Raw genomic sequence first — 12,512 nt, forward strand, 5'->3', positions numbered from 1 at the left:
GCTGTGAGGATGCTGCATGCTCCTCGGGAACAGGATGCAGACAAGCTGAAGGAGTTCTGTGGCAAAGTCAAGACGAGCAGGCAAGTGCCGGGAACTGGCAGGCGACACCACCGCCCCCGGGTGCCGGCGCTCCAGCCCCAGGCAGAAGTGGACTCACCTTCAGGACAGTAAGTGGCTCAGCACTGGGGAGGGGGCCAGAAATCGGGATGCTGGGGACTGCAGGGCGGGGGAGCTGGGTTTCCCTGGGCTGAGCGTTTAACCTTCACTAGTACAAGGCTGGTGCCTGCACTCCCAGCTCCCACGCCGGAGATGCCTTTTGTTATTTGCAGCCTCTGCACCAGACACTGATAATCAGAACCGTAATCAGCATTTTACTTGGGCTTTGCAGCAGCTTTGCAGAGTGTGTGTGTGGAGGGGGTGGGGGGCTCAGTCTCAGCCATGCGTGGGAGGAGAAGGGGCTTGTAGTCTCAGCAAATGTCCTGCAGGGTTAGGGGTGGCTGCGGTCCTCTTGCTCCCCTACCCCCTAATTTGCTTGGGCCCAGTGGAGGTGCCCTGGGATTGGCGAAAGCAAAGAAGCAGGGTCATAGGCAAACTCTCCGCAGGAATGGGGGGCTGCAGGGCAGCACAAAGCCGGCTCTGCATCACCCCAGTGCTCGGGGTATGTGTGCTGGCCCCCCCCCGGTGTCTGCATGGAGCCGGGGATAACGGTGCTCTGGGCGACGCTGCTGTGGGGCCGGCAGCCTCTTTAGAGACCCTGTGTCTGCTGTGGGGGAGAGAGCCTGAGCCGTAAATCACCTGCCTACAGTCAGCAACATGGCAGGGGTCCCCCAGAATGGGGTGCAGGGCTCCCTCGCCGCTGGGCAAATCCTTTGGGGGCCAGGACAAGGAGGAGCATCCCCTACATTAGTGTGTGTGTGTGTGTGTGTGTGTGTAGGGCGGGGAGGGGCGAAGGGATCCCAGCTCTAACTTCTGGGATCCTGATCCCCATATTCTGCACATGCCCACGGAGGATCATCGTGGCAGGATGGGGCTCCTCTGGTCTAGCCGTCAATCAGGCCCCACCGTCGCATTGTCATGTTGGTTTGAAGCAGGGGGAGGAGGGGTTTCTCCTGCCATCGGCAGGTCACTTCACAATTTCCTAGCCTAGCTGGTTTCTTCGGGGAGGGGGCAGAGAGGGGTGTGGGGGGTGCCCTGGAAGGAGCTAGCCCTCTCACCCTGCGCCCAGCTCTCTGCCTGGTTGTGTGTCTCTCTTTTTTCTGCCGCTTGGTCTGATGAAGTGGCTAATGCAGTTGGTTTCCAATGGATCAATGGCCGGGGGAGGCAGGGAGCAGGGCCAAGCCGGAGCAGTGAACAGTACAACTTGGAAACGGCTGTGTTAGCGAGCGCCTGCCGAGCACCGGGCAGCACTGGGGAGAAAGCAGAAAAAAGACACTTCCTTTTATAGGCCGGCTGGGGCTGTGCTGGCCTGGCAGGGAGGGTGGCTGGATGCCTGCGAATCCCCACATCAAAGCCTCTCTTGGCAGCCTCCCCGGGCCCTCCATTACTCGGGCTTGTTGTTGCTCTCCCTCTGCAATGGAAGCCTCAGGAATCCCCAGGGGCTGGCTGCAAGCTGGGAACATGGGTGGAGCTCCATGGAGGGGCAGCAGCTGACAGGGGCTGAAGATCTGGCCCACATATGGGGGTTGGGGTCACTCGGCGATGGCTCCCCCGGCCCAGAATCACAGCCTGGGCACCCAGACGTGCCAGCCTCCCCCTGCAATGAGTGGCCAGGTATGTTCAGAGGGTCAAATAAAAGGCACTTTGGAGCAGTGGACCTGGCCCCGGCCTCCTGGTTTATCGGAGGAGGGTTGAAATCTTGCCATGGGGCTGCAGCCCTCCTCTCCAGCCTCCTGCGAGTTTCCAACCGCAGCCCCAGCTCCCCCGGCACGGTGCAAGAGCTGAGCAGCTGCTGGTTCAGACACTCGTCAGCACCCGTCAAGGGCAGCTCCAGCCCAGAAGGAATCTCGGGCCTGGGCCCAGTTAGGTTTGGACAAGTTGCGGGGTCGGACAACCCCAGGGATCTGAACCAGTAGCCAGCTCAGCCTACACTGCCTGGCACCTCAGCTTCACTGGGGGTCTGCTGCAGCATGCCGGGCTGTGTAGCTGGGATGGGGGAGCATGGCAGCTCCTGCGGGCAGGGGGATAGGGGGCATGATGCCACCCCAGAGGGGCTCTGGAAAGAGCCCTGACCAGAGGGAGAGTGGAGGGGCTGGGGCAGTTGAAGGCTGCCAGATGCAAACATCTGGCTTTGCAGGGTGGGTGAGTGCTGTGCTTAAGTCCATGCAACACCTGCCTTGGGGCCAGCCCCGTGCAAAGAACGCCACATCCCTGAAAGGAAGCAAAGAGCCCAGGCTGCTCCTCAGCAGCGCTGGCTTCCCATCCCAGCGCTCCTAAGCCACTCAGCTCAGGCTGCCGGGAGCCGGGCTCCTGTCCCCTCCAAGGTCACCAGGTCTCACCCCTGCACCACCACAGCCAAGGTTAGAGCAGGATTCCTCTGCATGGCCGGTGCTGGGCTCCGAGGGACAGCGGCAAGGCGGGGGTGTGATGGCTGGGACAGCAGGCGGCTGTGGGTCAGAGGCAATGGCAGAGCCACGGGGCGCGGGTCAGGGCCTGAAATGTGCTAGCAGAGATGGGGCGGGGGGGGCATGACTGGAATGAGAGGGGATGCTGTGGGTCAGGAGTGAGGGGGGCTATGGAGGTCTTGTCTGCAGACTGTGTGGGGAGGGAGGGCTGTGGGGCAGGAGGGAGGGGCACTGCCACGGCTGCGGGGAGGAAGCTCAGGCTGGCCCTGCCCGAAGCGTGCCTGGCTCCCCCAGCTCTGGCTGCTTCCCACGTAACGAATCCGGCGGGGGACAGGGTTCAGCCCCAGTGCCTGTCGGTGACACACAGGCGTCAGTGTCCCTGCGGCTTTGCAGGGCCGAGCAGAACAAGGCCTAGGCCCCTGACAGAGCTGGGTCGAAGGGCCCAGGCTCACAGGAAGCCGGTGCCAGAACTGGGCCTTGAATCCAGGGCTCCCAAGTCCCAGCTCAGCCCCTAACCCTTGTTCCTGGCACCTGATTGTGGTGTCACAGTGCCCCTAGGCACCTGCTACCCCTCTAGCCAGAGCCCCTCGGGGCAGGGTCATGGCAGAGACTCCCGGGGGGTGGGGGGGGGCAGCCATCCCTTTAGCAAAACAGCCATGATCAGCTGGGGGGACGGAGCTGTAGACAAAGGCAAAGAAAAAGCAGAGCTCCCCAGACCAGCTCTGGGCTGCCAGGGCCATTTCCTGTGCCAGCTGGGCCATTTCAGAGCGTTTCTGTTGGGGGCGCTGTTGTGCGCAGGGGCATTTTGCAGACACAGAGACATGCACAGAGATCCCTGCCGTGCACGGCACACCCAGCGTCACACGCACGCGGGTACACGGACCTGGCCACTCACGGCAGTGTCTCAAATGCACGACCACCTGCGTCCACTAGCATCAGTTAGCCACGGGGAAATTCACAAGTGCACTTGAACGCCCCAGGCTGGTTCCCTCGCACTCGCATCCGGGGAGATAATAGCGCAGAGACCTGCTGCTCACTTGCCCGTGCCCTGTCCTAGACATTTTGGGGTCACGCCCTCCTCTTCCTCAGCCTTTGCAGCTCTTCTCTCCTGGGGGAAGGGCGATGAGCTCTGGGGCGAGCTGAGGGCCTGATCCGGCTTGCTGTGGTGGTGTGAATGGCTGCACTGAGGTGGGGGGCGCTCCCCGGGTGGAGGGGAGGGTCTGGTATCAAACTCCAAGGAGATCGCTGCAGGAGGCTGAGAGCTCAGCACAGTGGGGCTGGGGGGTGGGGGGGCGAGGGAGCAGCGATGCCAGCCCCGTGCGGGGCGGGGAGACAAGGCTCGGGGGGTGGGGCACGTAGGGCTCCAGCAAGCAGCAATATCAGCCCCCATTTCGTGCGGGGGGCAGGCAGAGCTTTGGTGAGCAGCAACACCAGTCCCGTGCAGGAAGGAGGGCTTGGGCCAGCCCTGTGGGGTGGGGCGGGGCTCGGGCCAGCTCCTTGGGGTCGGGGGGGGGGCCTCAGGCCAGCCCCATGGGGGGAAGGGAAGGCTCGGGCCAGCCCCATGATGATGTCCTGTTTTCCCTTTGGGAAATATGGTCACCGTCCTGTGAGGGCAGGAGAGGGGGACCCCGGAGTGTGCTGGGCACACCGGCCCCTTGCCTGGCGCAGGGGAAGCTGCCCCAACCCCTCTGCTGCTGGGGCTTGGGCCAGGTCCAGTTTTCAGTCCTGGGAGCCGGGAGCCCGAGGACCACAGGCTGGGCTGCAGCCAGAGGGAGCCAGATCCCTCCCTGGGGTGACTCCAGCCGCTCGGGGTGCGCTGTAGGGATGGCCGTGGCTCCAGAGGCCGAGCAGCATCTCGTCGGCCAGAAGCTGCTGCTCTCCCAGGCTCCCAGAAGCCGGGTCAGCCGCGCAGTAAGTGCATATTTGGCACCCGGCAGCTCCTTGCAGAGACAGGCAGCACGTGTGGTCGCTGTCCGCCCGGTGCTGAGTCACTGCTCGCCTGAGGCCTGACCGCCTGCTCCGGGGGATGTGCCCCTGGGACCAAATGGTCTCCTGGGCCCAGCCTGCCCCGTCCCTGGAGCCCAGAGGGCTACGACCCTGGCTCTGGGCCCGGGGGGCTCTGCCCAGCTTCCTCAGCCAGAGCCACTGCTGCTCCTCATGGCCCGCTTGAAAACCAGCCCCATCGGGCACGGGCACGGCCAGGCCTTTTCGCAGGGGGAGGGGAGGGGGCTGTGTTTCAGCCTCCGAGACAGCCCCTGGCTTGGACCCGTGCTCCAAGGGTCCGTTCTCCCGCTCTGGTTCAGTGCAGCTCAGGAGAATGGGTGTTTGGGGGAAAGCTCCCCCGTTTTAGTGCCATTGAATCAATCTCTCCTCGCCCCAATTCTGCCTTGACCCTGGACCCCGCTCTGCAGCCTCACCCAGACCTGACCACCCCCTGCTCGGCCCCTCCAGGCTGGGGCTCAGACCGCAATCCCCAGGGGCCCAGCTCCACCACTGGGGCTCTCAGCAGCAGCCGGAGAGCCCAGCTCCTCCTGCTCTGAGGGTGGGGGCTGGGAATCAGGATGCCTGGGTTCTATCCTTGGCTCTGGAAGGGAGTGGGGTCTAGTGGTTAGAGCAGGGTGGGGTGAGGGGGCTGGGAGTCTGGGCTCCTAGGTTCTATTCCCAGCTCTAGCACCAATTTGATACGTGACCTTGGGCAAGTCACTTCCCATCCTTGGGAGATACAATGGGCAAAGAGGGGCCTGGGATGACCTGCCACCTGACAGAGGGCCCAGGCCCTGGCCCAGCAGCTGGTATTGCCAGGGGCTCCCCTCTGCCTGGCCTCTGCAAAGAGCCAGCTTCTGCTCAGCTAATGTGCACCACAGCTGACAGCAGGAACCGGGATGGGGCAGGAGGCGGCCCTCGCCTGGTGCCCTCGGGCCGCATGGCCAGCGCTGAGGGTGGCAAGCCGTCCCTCCAGCCTAGAATGGCTCTGCAGCTCTCCCTGCCTCTCCGCTAACTTTGGCCCTTCCAGCATCCCTGTCCCCAGAGTGCCTCAGACCAGGGCTTAGGGCTCTCTTGGGGCAGGTGGGGCCTGCAATGAGCAGGCCAAATTCACCCCTGCACTGACACAGGGAATGGGCGGGGGTGTGTGTATCTCTTACTGCCGTGGCATCCAGCCCCTCCGGGCCCGTGGGGAATAATGGAGGGGCAGGACTGCCCCAGCAACCCCTCCCCCCATCCCTGACCTGCCCATGCTGGGGAATGGGGGTTCTTGCAGGGGGGAGCGCAGGCAGCTCTGGGCCAGGCTTGAGGGAGCGCCCTGCACAGCTTTGTACCTCGTGCCAGCCAGGAAACCAGGGCGAACCGCTGCCCTGAGCGGGGACCACAGAGCCAGGAGCCCTCCGCACCCACTTTGCACAGGGGGGATGGGGTGCCAAGGGGAAAGGAGGGGGGCAGTGGGCCCAGCTACAGCAACCCCTTGCAGAGAGAGAGAGAGACAGAGACAGAGAGACACTCACAGAGCTCTGCAGAGGCAAGTACAGTCTGCTCTGACTTTCCCTTGCTCCAAGGTCCTCTGTGCCCTTTGCTCAGCGCCGGCAGGGGCCTTGGGGGACTGGCTCGGGGCAATGCGCTGTGTGATGTCAATGGCACCTTAGCCTCTGCGCGGGGCCTAACATCACCCATCGTGCCTTGGAGCCAGGGATTACTTGCAAGGGGTGAGCACTGGGGTAGGGGGTCCATCCCAGCCATCCATTCCCTAGGTCCAAACATTCCCAGTCCAATGGGCCCAAATCTCCCCTGCAACCAGTACAACCTCATTGGCTCCAGCAGCGTTATTCCTGATTTACACCAGGGTGGGAACAGAATTGGAGACAAGGAGCAGTGATTTCCAGCAAGTTGCATGAGTCCCCTGCCCCCTTGACCCTGCTCTGTGGCTCTGAAACCCCCCCTTCCCCCGAGGTGGCAGCTCTCCCTCCAGGAGTTTCATGAGCTCGTCGGGGCTAAAACAAATCCAGCAAGTGGCCCCGGGCCTGATCCTTGACTGGTGTAAATCAGTGCAGCAATGCAGATTTACACCCACTGAGGTTCTGGCCCTTAGGGAGGAGGAGGCGCTGCGTGAGTCCCCGGGATCTTCCAGCGCCTGATTGTCCTCGCTGCTGAGCCCCAAATGGCAGCACTGAGTCTGCAGAGGCAGGAGGGCCCGGTGGTTAGGACTCTAGCCTGCACGGGGCAGCCCAGTAGTCAGGTCCCTGCTCTGGCCTGTACAATGGGGTAATAGCACTTCTCAGCCTCGCAGGGGGAGAGTGGGGGGCAGGGAGGCTAAGTCCGTGAAAGGCTGTGAGGTGCTCAGATACTACGGTGATGGGCGCCACATTGGGATCTTAGCTAGAGGGGGATGTGGGGGGAGCGTGAGCCCCCGGTGCCATCCCCAGCCTCAGTACTGAACTCCAAATGTTGCTTTGACAGGGAGAAAGGGCTGAGGGAGTGGGTCCACTGTGCTCTCGCTCCAGCTGTAAGAGGATCCCAGAGTGCATTGGAACCGAAGCCTCAAGTCATCCCTGAGGTAGGGGTGTAAGTACCATTCCACCCCATCCCTGCATTTTACAGCTGGGGAAACTGAGGCACAGAACAGGGCAGTGGCTGGGGGACACAGCGAGCGGAGGCAAGGGATGGAGCTAGAAAAGGCTGTTGTGAACCTGGCCGATTTTTACAAATGAGGAGTGGGTGTGACAGCGTGACACCAAGGTCTGGGGGGTCGAGTCTTTGGCAAGCCAGGGAGGTCGGCACAAACGTGAGGGGGAAATGGCGCAGCCGGTTTCCCCTGGAGCAGCGAGTCTCTCGATTTGTCTGTCTGGAGGGTCACAGGGCGCTGTGGGTTTCATGCCTCGTTCCCAAGGCTCAGCACAGATTTTTGTGAAAAGGCCCATACACTTTGAGGTGGGGGGGGGGAAGCCACAGGGATTGCAAAAGCCTCCAGCTGTTATATGTATTACAGCTGCGATCAGGGCCCCATTGTGCCAGGTGCTGTACAGACACAGAGACAGCCCCTGCCCTGAAGTGCCGACAAGACAAAGGAAAAACTAGTATCCCCATTTAATGGTGGGAGAAACTGAGGCACGGAGAGACTAAGTGACTGGCTCAGGGTGATACAGAGAGGCAGTGGCAGGGCTGGGAAGTGAGCCTTGATCTGCTGAGTCCCCAGCTAGTGCCTTAGCCGCAAGCCCAACCTCTGAGCTAACACAGCTCTGTGTCTGAGCCATGTGACTCACAAGTACATTTGCTGTGCTCCCTGCAGACAGTACTTGGCCAGACTGAGGCAGGAGCTCACACAGTTACAAACTGCAGCAGAAAAAATGACCTGCACTAGGAGTTAATTGTGCAAAGAAAGAGGAAATGTTTTGGGCTTCGAATTCTGTTCTCCTGGCCTGAGGTCTGTGTTAGGATAATAAATACACAGTTATTGGGGGGTTGATTTTTATAATCTCAGGGCTAGGGGAAGCTAGAAATAGGTCCCCAGCCCTGTTAAACTTGTGCCTTTCGCCTCACTAAGGCAGTCTTAAGAAATATGAAATATTTCCTGCACTCACCTCCTGAATAAAACAGCGTCGTGGGGAGTGGAGGGTGGTTCTTGTTTTTGTTTTTTTACTTTTAACCTTGCAAGCAGTGAAAGAAAGAAGGCAAATGACTCTCCCCACTCCCTATGTCCCGCCTGAGTGTGATGTCAAAAGGGGAATTCAAGCTCGGTATTTCAAACCTTCCTAGGCTGTGGAAGCAAGAAGAGCTGGTTTAACACATGAGTCTTGGGTTTCTAGCTGTTCAGGAGTCTCGATGATTTGCACGGCTCAGACCGTAGATTTCTATCTAACTGGGCTTGGATTTAAGGCCATCAGAGATCATTAGAGCTCGTCTAATCTCCTGCATAACCCAGGCCAGAGAATGGATCTGACCCTCACCACCGTAGTATCTGAGCGCCTCTCAATCATGGCCAGCTTCCTCCTAGCAGCATCCTCCCCATTTACAGGCGGGGAACCACGGCACAGAGAGGTGAAATGACTTGCACAAGGTCACACACAAGAGTCTGTGGCGGAGTTAGGAACTAGGGCCACATTTCTTGAAGGCTCCTCTGGTGCTTTCACGACTAGCCCATCCTGCCTAGCCAACAAGAGATAAACCTGGGTTGTTGGTGCCGTTTTGGGAAACCACTCTTCTGCTCGGTGTTGAGAGTAGAAAGGGGGGGAGGCGGGGTTGCTTTCCAGTATGATGCATGAATCTGAAACAACCTTATAAGGAGGTGCAAATTTCAGTTAACATAGAAGCCTTCCGGTATGCAACATGCCAGGAGTATGGTACTCCTAGCCCATGTAGTAAACCTTCGGCTGTGTCTAGACTGCAGATACAGGGTGTGGCCGCAGTGCAGGCTGACAGGCCCGTGCTAGCGTTAATCTAGCTAGCTGAGGTACTGGAGCAGTGAAGCCGCAGCTGCGCGGGCCAGCCCCACGAGTTATTATCCAGGGTTCCGGGTGGGTTTGCACAGCCGGCGATGAATCTCCTGCTGCTGCAGCATCACTGCTCCAGGCTCTGAGCTAGTTAGATTAAAGCCGGCTCGGGTATGTCTGCCGGAGCTGCAGTCCCACCCTGTGACCCCAGTCTAGGCGTACCCCTATTTTCCTTCTTCAGTCTGCAATGCAAGCAGTGGATAGATCTGGGGTCCTTGTTCAGTGGAGCACTAACCCTACCCAGCGCGGTAGCATGCGGGCCAGATTTCCCAAAGAGCCAGCACGTTGGGTTCACGCCGGGCATGGGGCTCTCGTGAAAATCTGCCCCAAAGCGTCACAACAGGAGCGTCTGGCTGCTGGGGGCGTCAAAACTCGGCCCAGAGGAAGAGACGCTCAGCTAACGTAAAGTAGCGGAGCTCCACCGACCGTGATGGAACTCGGCTGATTCACCCCTGCTGAGGATCCACTCCATAAATCTGTCTATAACGCCTAGAGAGTCAGCCAGGGGGGTTCATCATTGTCATGTCTGAGCAGACAGTGAGACTGAGGTTGGCTCCTGGAGGGGTGGGATTTGCTCACCTGAACCTTCCCCTGGGCTGATGTGTGACATTGTCCAATGGTCATCTCAACCTCTGGGTTACAACTAGGTAACTCTATGGTGCTAAATATAGAGTCATAGACTTTAAGATCAGAAGGGAACATTATGATCGTCTAGTCTGACCTCCTGCACGATGCAGGCAGCAGAATCTCACCCATCCACTCCTGTAACGAACCCCTAACCTATGTCTGAGCTATTGAAGTCCTCAAATTGTGGTTTAAAGATTTCAAGGTGCAGAGAATCCTCCAGCAAGTGACCCGTGCCCCATGCTGCAGAGGAAGGCAAAAAACCCCCAGGGCCTCTGCCAATCTGCCCTGGAGGAAAATTCCTTCCCAACCCCAAATATGGCGATCAGCTAAACCCTGAGCATGTGGGCAAGACTCACCAGCCAGACACCCAGGAAATAATTCTCTGTAGTAACTCAGATCCCACCCCATCTAACATCCCATCACAGGCCATTGGGTATATTTACCGCTAATAGTCAAAGATCAATTAATTGCCAAAATTAGACTATCCCATCATACCATCCCCTCCATAAACTTATCAAGCTTAGTCTTGAAGCCAGATATGTCTTTTGCCCCCACTGCTCCCCTTGGAAGGCTGTTCCAGAACTTTACTCCTCTGATGGTTAGAAACCTTCATCTAATTTCAAGTCTAAACTTCCTGATGACCAGTTTATATCCATTTGTTATCCGAAGGTCTCTGATCCACACAGGAGAACCCAGTTCCCTGCTCCAGCTATTAAACCTCCCTCCTTCCCTGAGCCTGAAAAAAGAACCCAGGAGTCCTAGCTCTCAGATCTGTGTTTTAAGCACCAGACTGGCCTTCCCCTTTATGAATAAGCAGCAGTGAGACTGGATGAATCCTGAGTGAAAGCATGAAGGAGAAACGCGGTGGCCCTGCCACCAGGCTGGGGATCTCGCTACAGGGTCTAGCCTCAGCTCTGCTTCGGCCAAAGGTTCCTGGCCCAGGGCTGGCACGACGCAAATGACACATGGTACAAAAGATTCCTGAGCCAGGAGGGGAACCTGGAGGAGCTTGTCAGCTCCGAGCTGGGCTCAGAGAGAATTTGGGGTCCAGTCAAACAGGTGTAAACTGGCTCATTGCTGGAACCAGGGAAAAGCCTCCCCCCCCGACCCCCCACCTCCACTGCGTGACAGGAGCCCGCAAGTCACCTCCGGCTCCTGGTTGAAACAGAGCCTGTTTCTCTGAAGTTTAGCGCTGGCCAGGCCTTTCTAGGTCCGTGCTCCCTCGCTCACCCTCCCCAGCCGGGGGCTGAGCGCAGGCTTGGATTTCGCTTGCTCTGTGCATTAGGGAAAGGAGGGAGCAGTTCTGCTGAGTAGACGTTTTCGTCCTGCTCTCCTTTGCTCAGGGAGAGGCAGTCTCATGTGGGGATTAGGCCACGCAGGGGGCGAAGTTATCTGCAGCCGTGTATGATAGCGGAGGGCATTTGCTGGGCTTAGCCAAGGCCTAGTGGTGGGTTTCTCCCACCCCTGCAAAACTATAAAGTTCAGCAGGATTCAAGAGGTGCCCTGAGGGGTGCGACTCCGGATTGGAATAGCAGGGGGCTGTAGGTCAGGACTGAGGGGTATCAGCAGAGCTGGGCGGGGGCACAGGACTGGGGTAGCGGGGCACTGTGGCTCAGGGTTGAGGGGCATTGGCAGAACTGGCGGTGAAGGGAGCCCAGGGGCTGGAATAGACGGGGACTATGGGTTGGGATTGAGGGGCATCGACAGAGCCATGTGTGGGATGCTTGCCAGCACACCCCTGCTCTGTAGCTAGCTCTGTCCCTTGCTTTCGGGAGGACTGAATTCACCCCTTTGCTTTCCCAGATGTCACACTAGCCCCTGCTCCAGGATTCCCAGCAAGCTGCTGCCAGCCCCTGGCTCATCCTACCCTGAATATATCTGCTGCCCCTTAACCCTGGCCTGCCCCTGCATTCTGTAAGGAGCCCCTGGCCCTGGAATATGGGGCTGGACAGAAATGGACGAGGTTTGTTTTTCATGCCGATGAGCCGGGCAGCCCCAGCCTGCAGGTGCAGTCGTGGCAGGGACAGTGCAGGCCACGTGCCCCTGGGCCAGGAGGCAGCCCCTTTATGTCTGGCGGGAAGTCCAGTCTCTGGCTCAGTAAGTTCACAGCCTCTCTGCTGTGGCAGCCAACAGGTGGGATGGGCCACTACGAACTGGGTTCAGCGCCTCCAGCTCATCTCACAGAGCCACTGCAGTCAGCCAGACAGCTCCCAGCTCCCCTGCAGTTTCTAGAAAGTCCATTTCTTTACTTCTGTTCTAAACCACTGAGTGGGGGTGCCCTGTATTGCCGAGCTGCTGCCGTGTTCTGCCCCAGAGGTGGCTGCACTGCAGTGCTGGGTGAGGCCTATATCTCCCTGGCAGGTGTGCTGCAAAGCTTAATTAGTTACAGAGTAGCAGCCGTGTTAGTCTGTATTCGCAAAAAGAAAAGGAGGACTTGTGGCACCTTAGAGACTAACAAATTTATTTGAGCATAAGCTTTCGTGAGCTACAGCTCACTTCATCGGATGCATATTGTGGAAAATACAGTGGGGAGATTTATATTAGTTAATGACACAGGCAAAGTGCTTCGAGCTGCTCCCATGAAAGGCAGAGAATTAACGTCAATGACAGTGAAACAGTAACCAGGTGTCTATTGGGAGTCCTCGCTCTTTATATCAGCGCCTAACAGACCCGACGGCAAGTCTGCTTGGCCCCCGAAACCCGGGGACCAGACTGCATGTTCCAGATCGCCATCTGCTGGCACCCTGTCGATTTACAGCTGTGCAGACATGGAGCACGCTTGTAACACTAGCATAAGCCACCTGCCCGGAGCCCAGTCAGGAGCACCCTCCCGTCTCCGGTAAGT

At 58.8% G+C, this 12,512-nt stretch overlaps 1 protein-coding gene across 1 annotated transcript in view; it reads left to right on the plus strand.

The window, feature by feature from the left end:
* The window catches only part of LOC102934184 (interferon alpha-inducible protein 27-like protein 2A), a 25,487-nt gene continuing 12,975 nt past the window's right edge, over positions 1-12,512 (plus strand). Inside the window, exon 1 of the mRNA XM_043532469.1 lies at positions 1-167. The gene's annotated coding sequence lies outside the window, so the exon portion shown is untranslated. The remainder of the gene's footprint in view (positions 168-12,512) is intronic.

This window comes from Chelonia mydas, chromosome 19 (genome assembly GCF_015237465.2).
Source record: "Chelonia mydas isolate rCheMyd1 chromosome 19, rCheMyd1.pri.v2, whole genome shotgun sequence".
Taxonomy (NCBI): domain Eukaryota; kingdom Metazoa; phylum Chordata; order Testudines; family Cheloniidae; genus Chelonia; species Chelonia mydas.